The sequence below is a fragment of the Notamacropus eugenii genome, chromosome 4, assembly GCF_028372415.1.
Source record: "Notamacropus eugenii isolate mMacEug1 chromosome 4, mMacEug1.pri_v2, whole genome shotgun sequence".
In the NCBI taxonomy this organism is placed as follows: Eukaryota; Metazoa; Chordata; class Mammalia; order Diprotodontia; family Macropodidae; genus Notamacropus; species Notamacropus eugenii.
This window is the reverse complement of record NC_092875.1, coordinates 415,041,386-415,058,234: the sequence shown is the minus strand read 5'-3', so window position 1 is coordinate 415,058,234 and position 16,849 is coordinate 415,041,386. Positions and strand designations below refer to the sequence as shown.

Below are 16,849 nucleotides of genomic sequence, written 5' to 3'. Positions count from 1 at the left end.
TACGCGTGGTAAGCTTGGGCAATGGATAAGAGCTTGGGCTCAGTCAAATGACAGCTAAGATCTATTAAGGTTCTGAGTGGAGCCAAAAGACAGTAGATTGCTATTTTCTTCATAGTTACAACTGCTTTAATTATCAATCCCTGAGAAAGAGGTAGAAATGGAGGAGAAAGGGGAAGTGAATTGTACACCCATCTGAAAGTCTGATGAAAAGTCCCTTGACCTACATGATGGTCAAGGAAGAAATCAGTGTAGTTTGGTGCATGTTTGTCATAGAGAAGTGAGGTATGTTGGAGGTATCTCTACTCCAGTCACTTTTACATCAGGTCTTACTCCAGTGTTGAATAGGATGATAGGGAAAAGAGTATCAAAAGTACCTTTGGTCCTGGGACAGTTTTTTATTTCCTTCAACATATGAAAGAGTCAACTAACCTTCCTCTATCAGGGTCCTAATTTTTTTTAATGAAGGATAGAATGATATAAAAGTCAACTTGGATGCTCTTGCATTTCTAAGTATTCCCAATCATTGTATCTGCATGTGTGACTGTTTCTACTTCAGACATTGAAAACCTACCTTCTCTTCCTCTAACTTTCTCCTAATCCTCCTTCCTCCCCCATTGAGAATGAAAGAATAATGAAGCTCTTACTACAAATATGAATAATCAAGCAAAACAAATGTCTGCATTTATGTTTATATGTAGATACAGATACAGATACATAGATGTGTAGATGTATCTATTGACAGCTAGGTGGTTCAGTGGATAGAGTGCCAGGCCTGGAATCAAGAAGTTTCCTCTTTCTGAGGTCAAATTTGGGACAGACACTTATTAACTGTGTGACCCTGCACAAGTCACTTAACCTTGTCTGGCTTCACTTTCCTCATCTGTAAAATGAATTGGAAAAGGAAATGGCAAAGCTCTCCAATATTTTTTGTTAATAAAATCCTAAATGAAGTCACAAAGAGTCAGACACAACTGAAAATGACTAAACAAATGCAGATATAGGTATAGATATGGATTTACATCTTATTCTATCCTCCAACTCCATTTCTCTTCCAGTAAGTAGGTAGCATGTTTCATCATTAATCCTACGGAATGGTTGCTCATTATGATGATCAGCATTCCTAATTCTTTCAAAGTTGTTGTTTTTTTTTTTATCATATTGATGTCATTGTATAAATTGTTCTCATGGCTCTGTTCACTTCATTGTGTGGCATTTAAAATTGCTAGGTTTTTCTGAAATAATCCAGACATCCAAACAGTCACTATCAGCCAGTGTGAAAGCTCTGCTGCTTCGAAGGGTTATAACTGCAGGCTGGAATCCCACTGGGCTGGAATTCTAGCTCTATTTATTCCCTCTGCAGGCTTTAGATTGGTTTATGGAACTGAGACCCTACTTTGCTACTGGGTTCAGAACCCTACCATTACTGTTTGCTTTTGAACTTAGTACCTGTGGCCACAACCTACCCTGAAAAGTCATGCCTACCTCTGAAACATTGTGGCTGTATGATTCTAGTCATGTAACCTCTCAGTGCTCTAGGCAACATTCAGAGCTTCAGAAGAGGTGTGTTAGCCTGCATTGGTAGATGATGTTTTCTTACCTGAGAACTTCCTATCCCAATAAAATCACAGGTATAGCTCCTCTTCTTAGCCCCTACATGTCATTGGTTCTGGTTGGAAAGACTTGGGGCATAGGATCTAAAAGAAATAGAGATGCCATTTTATTTTTCCAATAAGGCAGAAGCTAAGAGAATAAGAGGAATGCCAATAAGAAAGTGCATGGATGTTGAGCAGGATGTTGAACAGCTCCTCCACAAACAAACTTATCTAAATGTCTGTGAGTAGACAAGAGCAAGCTAAAGAACCATGAGAGTGAGTGTGTCCATAGGCAAAATGACCTTCAGCTCTTCTCTTTCTTCCCTTTATCTTTGATGTCTTCCTCTCCTACTTCTTCAGCCTACCTAATCCTCCTTCACTCCATGATGCATGCACTTTTATTAAATTTGCTAACATATATATTCCTTTCTGGTCTAATACATGAGAATACTATATATACATATGTGTGTGTGTGTGTGTGTGTGTGTGTATGCACTAGTTGTGGAAAGCTCAGCTTTACAAGATATTTCATTTTTTGTCTCCAACACAGAGCTTGTGGCTCCTCCAAAATACCATGAAAGAGATCTAAGCAAATGACTTAGACCTAAATGATGGCCAAACTAGTGGACAGAAGGCTGGACTCAGAGCTTGGAAGAACTGAGTTTGAATTTTACTTCTAAAATTTTCTAATTTTTATGGACAAATTATCTCACCTGTTCTGTAATATGACTCATCTTCAGTTCTGTAAAATGGGCAAATTCAGTTGTTGCAAGGCTCAAAATACAAACTTTAAAGTGCTATGTATACATATAGATATTATTATTATTGCTATTTTATTTTATCATTTTAAAGTTTTGAAAGCACTTTACATGCATTATCTAATATCTGGGCATCTCAACAGCAATTTGAATTAGGAGATTCAGGTGTCATTACTCCACATTTTACAGATGAGGATTGCCCATTTGAGAAAGCAATCCTCAAGCGTTCAACCTTTAGTCCTGGTCCTCAGGGGTCCCCTGGTAATCATCTGCCAGTCAGCAAAGCTTTTCTTCTTGTTGGGATCTAGATGACTCTAAAAAGGGCATGTGGGAAGTGATGAGGAAAATGACCCTTAGAGAGGTAAAGTGACTTACCCATGGTCTCATAGCTAGGAAGTGAAAGAGATAAGGCTTGAACTTTGGTTTTTCTGACTAAAATTTCCATGCTGCATTCCAGGAAGGGGTATCTACCCTATGTATTTAATGGGTACCAATGTGCCTATGCCATGGGTATAAGTAGATTTATGTGTCTAAAGAACTTGTGCTTATGCAGCTACTATATAAATGTACACATATACATGTATTTACACATATATGCATAAATATACTCCTAGTTAACATTTCCCTGAGTTGTTTTTCAAAATCAAAACCAATTCTAAATTGTTACTATGTACCAATAACAAAATTTTAAAGGAAACTACAACTCTGATAAACAATATTAAACCTTTGATTTAAACTCTGAATGGTTATTTTGACATCTCTGTGGAATGCAGTGTAAAGCTGAACAACAGTCACATTTCCATTTACCAGTTCAGTATGACAGTTTGACCTAAAACAGACATTGCACATCAGTAAAAATAATATCACATTTTAATTTCCAGGAAATTAAATACTATTATCCAGAATTGCTGAGGTTTTTGAACTAATGGTTCCTTCACCATCCTACAATTATCCATTTATTTAAGAGTTGTAATAGGCAGGGTGGGCTGTTGCTTAAGGAAAGAGAATGGAACAAAGACGGCTATGAACTTGTGCCCACCAGTTAGCTGCCTGCATTTGTCTGATGGACTCTAATGTAGGGGACAGAGCAGCTTGTGTGGTGAAAGGGGCTCAGCCAGACAGCACACATGGCAGGGGGAGAAGGAAGAAGGGAAAAGGAGGCAACTAAAAGAAAAAAAAAGTGGTGACTTCCAAAGCCACAGGAAACATTTATGCTGCACATCTTCTGGTCTGTTGGAAAAAGAATTTACTGACGATCAAAAATGTTTCTTACATCATGGAAGAGAGGTGGTGGACCATAAGGACAGAATGAAAATTATAGTTCCAGACAAGATCAATTTATTGATTTGTTTTTGCTTAATATTACTTCTTAGTTAAAAAGAATAGTTGCATGTTAGCAGAAGTAGGGGAAGGATTATTGGGATCTGATAGCAAAATAAAAGCCCCAATAAAATATTTATCCCAATCTTTCTTTTGTTCAAATCTTTTGGCTAAGTTCACAGACTTGCGGCCTTAAGAGAGGGAACATAATGCAATTGGAAGAAGTAATACATGACAAAACCATTTCAGTTTAAATTAGAAGGGAAACAATTGAGTGGGGGCAACTCTTTGCAGCAAATTTCTCTATAAACACCTCAAGTCCAAAATATATAAGGAATTTATTCAAATTTATAAGAATTCCTGAAATGATAAAAAAAGAGTTTTCAAAGAAATAAATAAAAAATATAAATAGCTAAATGTCCAAATCATTAATAATTGAAGAAATGAAAATTAAGGTAATTGTGAGGTTGTACCCCACAGTCATCAGAATGGCAAAAATGACATGAAGAAAAATGACAAATACTGGAGAGGCTGCAGAAGATATACATATTGATGAATAGTTGGTAGAGCTGAAAATTGGTGCAGCCATTTTCAAAACCAATTTGGAAACTTGTCCAAAATGTTAATAAACTCTGAATATATTTGATCCATGATGTCAATACTATGTCTTCAGTTAGTCAGCCAACAAGCATTTATTAAATACTTAATATATGTCAGGCAGGCAGCTAGGTGGTGCAGTGAATAGAGTACCAGATCTGAAGTCAGGAAGACTCAACTTCCTGAATTAAAATCTCACATCATTCACTTTGTAGTTGTGTGACCCTGTTCAAGTCACTTAATTCTATTTGCCTCAGTTCTCTCTTTTGTAAAACGAGCTGGAGAAGGAAATGGCAAACTCCTATAGTATCTTTGCCAAGAAAACCCTAAATGAAGTCATGAAGAGTCAGGCACAACTAAAAGGACTGAACAACAAAAATATGTCAGAAATTGCTGAGAATACAAAGAAAGGCAAAAATATGTACATTCTTAAATAGAATATAAAGAGGGGAGGGAAGGAAAGGAAAGGGAGAAGGGAAGGGCTATTCATTTGTATTGTGACTACTATGTTCCAGGCACCATGCTAAGTATTTTACAAATATCTCATATGATCCTTATAATAACCATGTGACGTAGGTGTTGCTATTATCCACTGAGGAAACTGATACAAACACAAGTTGAGTGAATGACTTGTCTGGGGTCACATAACTAATAAGTATCTGGTCAGATTTGACCTAAACTGTCTCATTATTGTTCAGCATTGTTTCAGTTGTGTCTGACTCCGTGACCCCGTTTGGGATTTTCCTGCAAAAACACCAGAGTGGTTCACCATTTCTTTCTCTAATTCTTTTTATTGATGAGGAACTGAAGCAAAACGGGATTAAATGACTTGCCCAGAGTTACACAGCTAGTAAGTATCTCAGGGCAGATTTGAACTCAGGAAAATTCAGCTTTCTGACTTCAAGCCCAGAACTCTATCTGCTGTGTCACCTGAGGGACCTTATGCAAGCAGCCATTTCCCACTGTAAATAGAGGTAATCTCTCTAAGATCTCTCTTCCCTCTAGGAAGGTGATAGCATTGGGAGAAATTATAAAGCCCTCTTGCAGAAGTTGGGATTTTAGCTGAGTCTTGAAGAAAACCAGGAGGTGGAGCTGAGGAGGGAAAGTATTCCAGAAGGACAGCCACTGAAAAGGTGTGGAGTTGGAAGGCAGTATGATATGTTAGGAAAAGCAAGATGGCCAATGTTGCTGGATTACAGAATAGGAGGGCAGGAGTACAGCATAAAAAGACTGAAAATATAAGAAGGAGCCAGGCTGTGGATTTTTAAAAGCCCAACAGAGGACTTGACATTTGATCTCAGAAGTATTAAGGAGCAACTATAGTTTAATGAGCATGGAGGTGCCATGGTCAGATTTGTACTTCAGGAAGGATTCTTTGGCAGCTGAGTAGAAGATGAACTGGAATGGGGCAGGGGCGGGGCAGGAAGAAAAAGGAAAAAAACCCACTTAGGTAGGAATGTCAAGCAGATGGCTATTGCAGCAGTCTAGATATGAGGTGATGAGGGCCTGCACCAGGGTGGCAGCTGTTTGAGCTGAGAAAAGGGGATATACACACACATATACACACACACATACATGCATACACATACATATATACATATATACCCATGTACATACATACATACATATGTATGAATAAATGTACATGCGTATGTATATGAGACATATAAGGATAGAAACAAGAATTGACAATGGATGAGATGTATGGAATGGGCATGAATGGGATGAGTGTGAGTGAATAGTTGGGAATGAATGACAGTGAGGTTGAAAGCCTGGGTGACGGTGAGTGCTAGTGCCCTAGACAGTAACAGGGGATTTGAATGAGGAGATTGTTGGGGATGGGATGACAGTGGACATGTGGGATGTTACTTGGGCAGTTGAATTTAAGAAGTCTGAGGAATATCCAGTTTGAGATGTTCCTCGTGCAATTGTTGATATGAAACTGGAAGTCAAGGGAGTGGTTAAAGCCATATAAATAGATCTGAAAACACCTGCATAGAGATAACATTTGAATGTATGGATGTTAAGATCACTGAGAAAGATAGTATAGAGGAAGAAGAGGAAAAGGCTTAAGATAAATCCTTAGGGAACATCCAGAGTTTCTACTCCAAATAGAACCAAGAGGAGAAAATATCTAAAATGTATGAAAATATTTATAGCAGCTCTTTTTTGCAGAGGCAAAGAAACTATTGGGTACCTATCAGTTGAGAAATGGCTTGTCACATTATGGCATATAAATGTAATGGAATACTACTGCGCTATCAGAAATAAAATCCAGGGAGATCTGTATGAACTGATAGAGTGAAGTGAAAAGAAATAGGAAAACAATTTATATATTATATATAATAATCCCATGTGGAGGAGATCTCCAGGGAGGTGATTTCTTTTTCCTCTTCTTTCTATTGGTCATGCCATCTAGCAATGATTCACCTGAAAGGAAGTTGCTCATCCAGTAGTTCTAGAGTTCAGCTGTTTGAGAGATTGAGACAAAAACAAGCCTCAGGAAGACAAGGATACAGAAAAGCAATCTCTAGAAAAAGGATGTAGATTCAAAGACAACCCCCTCCCCCCCCCCCCCCCCCCTCCCGCCACCTCCCAGCAAAGAAAAAGTGATCTGTCTTTGGACTCAAGAGTGAGTTAGCATTCGCTGTCAAGAGTTCACAAACCTACCTCATCATTTTATTCTTCAGCTTTAACCCACTGTTCCTTTGGACTCTGGATTTGTGGAAATGTGCATTGGAAAGAATGCTTTGTAGCTACTGTTTTTACTTTGCCATCTTGCTAAAAGTCTGCACAAAAAACTTAAAAAAAAAACATTTAAGGACTCTGATCAAAGCAATGACCAATCAGAACTCAAGAAGATAGGTAATGAAACATATATGAATGAAAGACATATGCATAGGGGCACAGTTAGGAAATAGCTAGGAAGTGACTGTAGAGGTCTGGTTCTAGGCAAGGGTTCACCTATCACAGCCCAAAGCGGTTCCAGGGGCAGAGTTCAAGGACTGAATGGGATAGAAATGAGAAAGATAAGGATTATGACTAATGTGAATAGTCTGTTGAATTTCAGCTGATATCAATTTTATGTTGTATGTATTTTCAGCTTTCCCACTTTTAAGCCACTCAATGAGACACTCACAGCCACACACAGCCACACACACACACACACAGCCACACACACACACAGCCACACACACACACACAGCCACACACACACACAGCCACACACATACATACAGCCACACACACACACACAGACATACACATAGCCACATACACACACACAGCCACACACACACACACATCCCATATTACTACCAGATTATTTTCACTATTTCAGCAGTGGTCCCATAGGATGAATCCATACATTATATTACTGTTCAATTGTTGAGAAAGACTTTGCTTTCTTTGTCCCTTTAGCTCCTATTCCTCCACAGTATTTTCTCATAAAAGCATGAGCAGAGAACTCTCAGTTCAGACACATTAGCTTTGTGTGTCATTTAAATTGTCTTAGTTTCAGTTTCCTTATCTGTAAAATGAAAAGTGTTTTTAAAATCCTGGACAAATGTGAGATGATTTAAACAGGTAAAACATACAACACATAACACACTCACACTGCAAGATGATGAAATGATAATGACAAACCCAAACCATTCATGACTGCCCATCTCTGGGGCTCTTGCTCACATCTTTCCATTATTAGATGCTCACATAGTCCCTTCACGGTAGGAAGGAATGAAACAGGTATTGAATAAGCACTTACTATCTGATAGGCACTGTGCTATGTGTTTTATAAACATTATCTTGTATGATCCTCACATATATGGGAGGTAGGATTCTTTATTATCTTCATTTTACAGTTGAGGAAACTGAGGTAAGTAAGGATTCAATGACTTTGCCAGGGTCACAAAATGAGTAAGTATCTGAGGCCAGGTCTTCTTGACTCCAGGCGCAGCTCTCTATGCATTGCAGGGAGTCTATGCAAAGTGTTGGGAGTACTTTTTTAAACTCTCTTCTCATTGAGAGGACACCAATGAAATACACAAGTGACCCCAAAATTATCTCTCACTCTTGCCAGAGGACCAGTCTGTCTTCTTTTTGTACATGTTTTTGCCAATATCTGTAATATTCCTTCATTATGTCTTTTTTTTCCCTTTGTAACATGTTGCAGCCTACTCATAGCTAGCATGCCTCTCTTCTTTGGCCTTTGAGGGTGGCCCTCTTCACTCTAATTCTTTGGAGACTTGAAATCATACAACATTATCAAAAGAATATTTTATTATTCTCTTTACTCTGTCACCTAGCCCAGAACATGGATTCTCAAATACAAAAGTAATTCATAGGGTTTACCTGTAAGGAATTGAGAGGCCATCAAGCCCATTTTACAGGTGAGGAAACTGAATCCTAAAGAGATTTAATGATTTATTTGAGGTAACACAAGTAGCACGTGGCAGACCCAGGATCTGATCCTGCGTTCTTTGATGCCAAATCCAATTTTCCTTCCACTACGTCAAACAGTCTTTTTGTATGCTTACGAATTATGTTTTATGTTTTCTATTAAGAGAAAGAAATAGTCTTATGTTAGTCTCTTGGTAGAACTTGGCATAAATGCGATATATCTGACCTGGCAAATTTGAACCCAGAAGTTACCTCAAAAGGAGGGACACAAGGGACATGAGGAACATAAGAGGTTGTTATTCTGTGTGAAATACTCAGAATCATAGCCATTTTCAATCTGCTTGGCTTGTTTTATCTCTAGATTACCATATAGTACTAATGACAGTGTGCTGCATATGTGTATGTTAATGTGTTTCCCTATCATATCCTAAGGAAAAAAACAAGCACAAGAAACTCTTATTTATCCAGAATGATTAGGGATGAACAATTCTGATTAATGGGTATTTTGGTTAATTAAAGATGATCATAATCCTCCTACATAAAAGAGAATAAAGCATATGTATACAAAGTAATATAAACTCCTTGAAGGTAGGTTTGTCTTTATACTTCCAGAGCCTAGCACAGTGTCTGACTCTTAGCAGGGGATCATAAATACTTCATGAGCTAACTGGATAGAAAAATAAATATTTAACCCTAAAATTAGATTAAATACAAGTTAATCTCTTTTAATGGTTCAATAAAACTCTTACATATTTTTCAATGTTTTCAAAATCTAGTTTTCACTCTGTTTTCACACTAACAGGGAATGGAAAGAGGTTAGTCAGAATTTGTCCTAACCAACACACTCTGGAAGTTGTTTGTTTGATCGAACCTCTCACATCAGCTTTGTTACTTATAATTTGTCTCTTTCTCAAAAATGTGGAGTGCAGAAAATTTCAATTACATATTTATTTGCACTTTCTTACTCTATGCATTCCAAAATAAAAAGTTTACTGTGGAGTCATTCAAAAATTAAACATCTTTCCAGTTTATCCACCTAGTACAGTCATTAGATGTAACTTTAAGAGCTAAAGCCAAAATACGATATCTGTTTTATATTAGGATTGCAGTTGATCTCAGAATCTTCCTTCAAAATTTGGTAGTTCATATCAGTGACATTTAATAGCCACCACCAAAGAAGAGAGAAAGAAGTAGAATACCATGGAATTTTCTTAATATGTATTCCTTCTGCCTAAAAGGAGGCTTCTCCAAATTGCAGTATTAAGCTACAATGTCTATACTACAGTCATTTTTTTTTGGCCAGAATTCAAACCAGGATTATGTAAACCCATCAAAGGAGCAATGATGAATTTGAAAAGTAAAATTTCCAACAAAACATATCTAGGTCATTTCTTTTATGTATTAATGACTTTATTTTATTTTGACTGTTTCTTTTAAACTAAGAAAAAAAACTTTTTGTTAAGCATTCTTTGCATGCAACATTTAGTTTTTAGGAGTAATTTGAAATGAAACAGCATTCTGGTTTGTTTTTTTTCTTAATGAAGAAAGGCCAACATATTTTCTTCAAATGATGCAAGAAAATAAAATCTACAAAAAAATTGAAATGTGAATGATTCTTAAGAAATTCATGTTTACTGATATAGGAAACTTGGAATAATTTTAGTTCTAAATGAGGAATCTAAAAAAAAAAGTTGTTAACGACCCTATATGAAGAGTTGTCATGGAAAATGTTTTGCCTCCTGAATTAAAGGATTCAAGGCCACAAACTATAATAATACATTGGAATTGCTCCTTTTTAGTTTCTGGGAAAACAACTTCACGAAGTTTAAACTGTTCAATCGTCCTTTGAGGTAAGATACTTCTCAGAGGACGTGGGTTCAGATTTTTTGCTTATTACTTTTAAGATCTTGGACAAGTCACTTTTGGACTCTATACCTCTGTTTCCTCCTCTATCAAATAAAGAAATTGAGCTAGATTATCTCTAAGGTTCCATCCAACATTAAATGCAAATTTGTTTTTTAAAAGACATATAGTGCCACATTTTGCAAGGGAAGAAAAATTAAACCAAAGATAAAATTTCACAAATGATAAAATTTTACAAATGGTTTGTCTGATGCAAGTGAGGTCCACGTAGAATCATAGGTAAAATAGACCTGACACCAGAGATACCTGCCACGTTACTGCTTTAGGTACCACAGAATATAACAGAAAATCCTCCTAAAATTTTGCTTTTGACCTACTATATTTGTCTTTTTAAAATTGTATCAATATTTCTATTCACTTATTACTTAGAGAACAGGGGTTTTTTTCCTTTTTCTTTTTTTCTCCCCAGACTTAGTGTTATTTTCAGCAAGAGATTGTTTTCAGTTCTTTGACAGTATTCTGGAAACCACCTACTCATTCTCTTTTGATGTGGTCAGCATGCTGTGGTAAACTAAAGACCATTATTACTGTTTGTTTAGTGTTTACATTTTATTTAACAGAGGTTTTATATTAGTGGCTACACTGTTGAGATGTGTCTGAGATAATTATGGCAGGAAAATGGCCCAGGGAAGATTGAGTGATGCAAGCCTATTTGGAATTCTCAACCTTTGCTTTGCCTTATATCGAATAAATTAAAAGGGTCTGACTTTTCTCTTTATCACATTCATGTCTTTCTCCAGACTTTTGCTGAGGGCAGAAAAGTTCTCCAGAGAAACAAATAAAGATACATATTCAGTCATTAGACAATATATTTTATTGTTTATACAAACTCAACAAATCTGTCGCATGATGATTTAGTCAAGTTATTTTCAGATCCGCTTTGGTTACAGTAAAATCTTGATTTTATTTTTTCCTTCTTTGATTCTCCTAGCTACATTTTCTTTGCTTTTTTGACTATAGATGAGGGGAAAAGGAAAGGAGAAAACAAATCCTGGGATTCTTAGACTGGTCTCACATAGTGGTCCATTTAGCTGGTTGTATGGGTAACTCAGCAGAACCCAGTAGGCCATTAGGAAAACAAGCTAATGCTTATCTGGAAGTCATTAACTAGACTCACTCATTCCCTTTCTTTTCTTGCCTGGAAGTTGGTCCTTTTCCCATCCTGGAAAAATATTTTGATAGTGAATTAAGTGCTGGTGAAAGGTGAATATTTGGCAGCCTAGCTGTATGGGGGTGGGAGAGCTGAAATCGGAATTGTCCATTTATTCACAGAATGGGTGTATCACAGATAGCCTCAACATGCATTTCCCTGCAGTGGCTCAATACCTTTTCTTTTGTTGAAATGGCAAGAGCAATTCTCTGGTCATCCAATCAGACTCTCTGGTGAGATTTTCATTGTGCTGAATGAGCAGATGGCAACAGCTTAAAGGCCTTAACAATCAGATTGAAACTAGCAACCTCCTGTTAAGATCTATTAGCCAAGAGGGAGTCAAGATGGCTGAGAAAAGACAGCAACTCATTTGAGCTCTTCCCAAAACCCTTCTGAAAACTTTTAAATAATGCCATAAAACAATTCCTATAGAGGCAGAACTTATAAAAGAATGAGGTGAAAATAATTTTCCAGTCAAAGAGAACTTAGAAGGTTAGCAGGGAAGATCTGTCCCACCTGAGAAATAGTGGAGAACAGTACAGCACAGGCCACACAGACCCAGACCCAGACTCAGATCCAGCAAACCAGGAGCGGTTCTTGGGAGTCATACAATCAGCAGTGGCAGCAGTTGCTTCCAGAGCTCTCAGATCACAGACAGTAAGAGGGTTGAACTACTGGTCAGAAGGACATTACAAAGGTCTCTTTGATAGCAATAAGGCAGGACTTTATTGTTTTGCCCATACTCAGATCTGGGTCACAATCCCTGACCTAGGAGGACCACTAGCACACCCCAGCTCCTCTATGAGGATGGGATCTTCATCATAGTTCCAGTGCAGAAAAGAGTGGACTGCCTGAAAGCCATGATTTAAAAAAAAAGAGCCTAGATATTAGCTTTCAAGAAATCATCAAAGAAAACTACCCTGATACTCTAGAACCAAAGGATAAAATAGAAATGGATAGAATCCACCAATCATCTCCTGAAAGAGATCTCCAAGTGAAAACCTTCAGGAATATTATAGCTAAATGCCAGAACTTCTAGGTCAAGGAGAAAATACTGCAAGCAGCCATAACGAAACAATTCAAGTATCAAGGAGCTATGGTCAGGACAACAAGAGGGCTTGGAATATAATATTCCAGAGGGAAAAGGAGCTAGGATCACAATCAAGAATCACCTACCCAGAAAAAGTGAGTATAATCCTTCAGTGGAAAAAATGGATATTGAATGAAATAGAGACCCTTCAAGAATTCTTGGTGAAAAGACCAGAGCTGAATAGAAAATCTGACTTTCAAATACAAGACTAAAGGAAAACATAAAAAGATAAACAGGAAAGGGAAATCATAAGGGACTTAATAAGGTTAAATTGTTTACATTCTACATGGAAAGATGATACTTGTAACTCATAAGAACTTTTTCACTATTAAGGCAGTTAGAAGGACTATTTATAGACAAAGGGCACGCATATGAATTGATCATGAAGGGATGACATATAAAAATAAAATTAAGGGGTGAGAGAGGAATGCACTTAGAGAAAGGGAAAAAGAGAGGTAGAATGGAGTAAATTATCTTCTATAAAAGATACAAGAGAAAGTTATTACAGTGGAGGGGAAAGTGGGAGAGATAAGGGTGAGTGAGTGAACCTTACTCTCATCAGAATTAGCTTAAAGAGGGAACAACATACACACTGAATTTGGTATAGAAATCTCTCTTACCCTATAGGAAAGTAGGAGGGGAAGGTGACCAGAGAATGGGGGAAGTGATAGAAGAAAGGGCAGATTAGGGGAAGGGTTTGTCAGAAGCAAAAGACTTTTGAGGAGAGACAGTGAAAGGAGAGAGAACAGAACACATGGGGAGAAGAATAGAATGAAGGGAAATACAGTTAGCAAAATATAGTTAGTAAGTGTGAAAAAAAATTTGAAGCAAGTTTCTCCAATAAAGTCCTCTTTTCAAACATATAGAGAACTGAGTCAAACTTATAACAATAAGACTGATCAATATCCAATTGATAAATGGTAAAATATTATGAACAGTTTTCAGATGAAGTCATCAAATCTACGTATAGCCATATTAAAAAAATGCTCTAACCCACTATTGATTGGAGAAATACAAATTAAAACAATTCTGTGCTACTAACTTATACCTATTAGATTTGCTAAGGACAGAAAAGGAAAATGACAAATATTGGAGCTGATGTTGAGAAAATGAGACATTAATGTAATGCTGATGAAATTGTGAAATGATTACACCATTTTGTGGAGCAATTTGGAATTATGCTATAAAGGGCTATAAAACCATGCATACCCTTTGACCTAGCAATGCCGCTACTAGATCTATATCCAAAAAAGAGATTAAAAAAAAGAAAAATGACCTATATGAACAAAAATATTTACAACAGCTCTTTTCTGGTGTCAAAGAATTGGAAATTGAGGGGATTCCCATCAAATGGGAAAAGGCTGAACAAATTGCGGTGTGTGATTGTAATGGAATACTATTGTGCTATAAGAAATGAGCAAAATGCTCTCAGAAAAACTGGACTTACTTAAAAGTAAGAGCAATATTGTACTATGGTGAGCTGTGAATGATCTAGGTATTCTCAGCAATACAATGATCCAAGACAACTCTGAATGACTTATGATAACACATGCTATTCATCCCCAGAGAAAGAACTGATGCTGTCTGAATACAGATTGAAGCATCTTTTTTTTTAACTTTATTTTTCTTATTTTTTTGTCTGCTTTCCTTTCACAACATGATTAATCTGGAAATGTTTTGCATGACTATACATTTATCACCTATATCAAATTGCACCTTCTCAATTAGCGGGGTGGGGAGGGAGGACGGGAGAGAATTTGGCATGCAAAGTTTTAAAAACAAATGTTAAAAATTATTTTTACATGTAGTTGGGGTAAAATAAAATACTAAATAAAATTTTAAAAATAAATTCTCTTAGCCATTACAAATCCACTTTACAAACCTATTCAGTGAACCAAAGAATATGCTGAGCTTTGTTATCAATTGCAAAGTCCAAAGTCCAAAGTCATCGATGCCTTGTTAGGTAAAGATGAGGCCAGATTTCTTTTCTTTTGGCCAGGAAAGCACTTGTGCTAATGTTAACTACTGAAGTTCACAGAAGTCACACATATGTAAGAACTGTTTAAGAGGATTTGTGATATATGTTGAGCAGAAGGAAGATAATTTTTTCTTTGACAGCCATATCATCCCCTTAACCAGGTTTTGTGTATATAACAAACCAAAGCTAAAATGACCTCCTCTAGCATGTATATCAGTCCTCAGCGTTGATCACATTTCTGTTTTAGCCAATACATTTCAACTGAGATGAAATGGAATCCAACCTACATCTCAGCTATGAGTTAATATTCCAAAGCTGAAACACTTTTTCTGCGTTTAAAAGCAAAACTTGAATTTTGGTATGAAGTATTCAAGATGACATTGCGTAACAACAGGAATTAATACTTGAACCACTGATATTTGTATTTATACTTAGGATCATAAATTTTAGAACCTGATAGAGACCTTAGGGATCTTAAAGTATGACCTCCATGTTCTATAGACAAAGAAACTGAGACCCAGGGAGGTCAAGGGACTTACCCAAAGTAAAATAAACAAAAAGTAGCAGAGTAAGAGTTTGATTCTGATTCTAAATCCAATATACTTTCTGCTACACTGTGCCCATACTAATAAGTGTTAACTGAACTTCTTAAATTAGTAGTATATTGAGCCTGCTCCCTCATTGTCTTTGAATGGTACCTCTATACTTCCTTAGTAGACAGGGGAATGGAATCTCTTGCTGAGATTTTCTTCCAGAACCCACCAGAGCTTCAGAGGAAGGTTTGTGCATTTTGAGACAGCATTTAACACTTCTCTGACCATCTCCAATAGAAGCAAGGAAATGTGATATAGAGAGTCCTTTAGCATCTGTCAAGAAAGCCCTGAGACTTAATCAGCTCAATCTCTAACTTTCCCTTTGTGAGGGATGTAGTAATGTAGAGATAATTTATGAACTTGGAGAAGTTCATTCTCTGGCCTCCAAGTCATAAAATCCAGCATGATATCTCCTTTAGAGACAATCATAGGGCTCAAAGCCACAGATCTGGAAAGGACTGCAAAAGTAATTTCATCCAACAACGGAGAAAACTGAGGTCCAGAAGAGGTTAAGTGACTTGCCCAAGGCACACAGGTGAGTAAGCATCAGAGTAGGCATCATTTTCATTAATGAAAGAAACAAAATACTATGCTTATCTTTATTAAAATAAGCATTCCAAAATTCTATTAAAACTTAAAGCTATTAAAACTTAAAACTACATAAAGACTTTTGGGATACCCTGTATATCATGACTTCACTCTTGATATGGATTTTTTGATAGACAAGCTAGCAAATAGCAGTAGAGGACCTGCATACTTGGAGGTGTTTTAGTAACTAACCAAAGGAGTCCAAGCAATTTTTTGGACTAACTAATTCCAAATCAGAGAGTAGCTGAACCCTGAGGGAATCTGGCTGAATCTATTATTCAGATGGCTTGAGAGATCACATTAGCTCACCTGACTGATGTTTTTTACATACACTACCATAATCATTTAGTTAATATGAACAAGAACCTTGTCAAGGATCAGTGAGATACAAATCATGAAATTATCAATGCTGAGAATATGGGAATTGAGCCACAGCCAAACAATGTCAGAGAAGAAAATTGTGAGCCTAGGACAGAAATGATTACTTGTTGTGAAAAGGCTGATAAGTCTGGAACAACAGACACGAGGTAAAAACAGTGCATCATGAGCTCAACAACTCAGTGTTAAAGAATTCCTCATTCAGTTTCCCTGATGAACTAGATACATAAATGCACCCCAGGGAGAGATGAAGTAATGCTGAAAACCCCTTGAAATCTCTAGTAACATCATCATTTTGGAGAAACAGAAATAGACAATTTGGTTTCATTATCACCAGTTAAGTGACTCAGTTGTAGATTATAGGGTATATAGGTTCAGGTTGAAATGGTGGTCTCTCTCTTTATGGAGTCCTAAGTGAAGATGGAAATACAAAACCTTATTTGTTTTTGTTGTGGCATAGACAGGAAATAGGAAAAGGTGACCC

General features: G+C 36.9%; 1 long non-coding RNA gene across 1 annotated transcript in view; it reads right to left on the bottom strand.

Moving 5' to 3' along the window:
- Window positions 1-1,597: 1,597 nt before the first annotated feature.
- The window catches only part of LOC140501768 (uncharacterized), a 51,316-nt gene continuing 36,064 nt past the window's right edge, over window positions 1,598-16,849 (bottom strand). Inside the window, exon 3 of the long non-coding RNA XR_011966348.1 lies at window positions 1,598-1,694. This is a non-coding gene — a long non-coding RNA (uncharacterized lncRNA). The remainder of the gene's footprint in view (window positions 1,695-16,849) is intronic.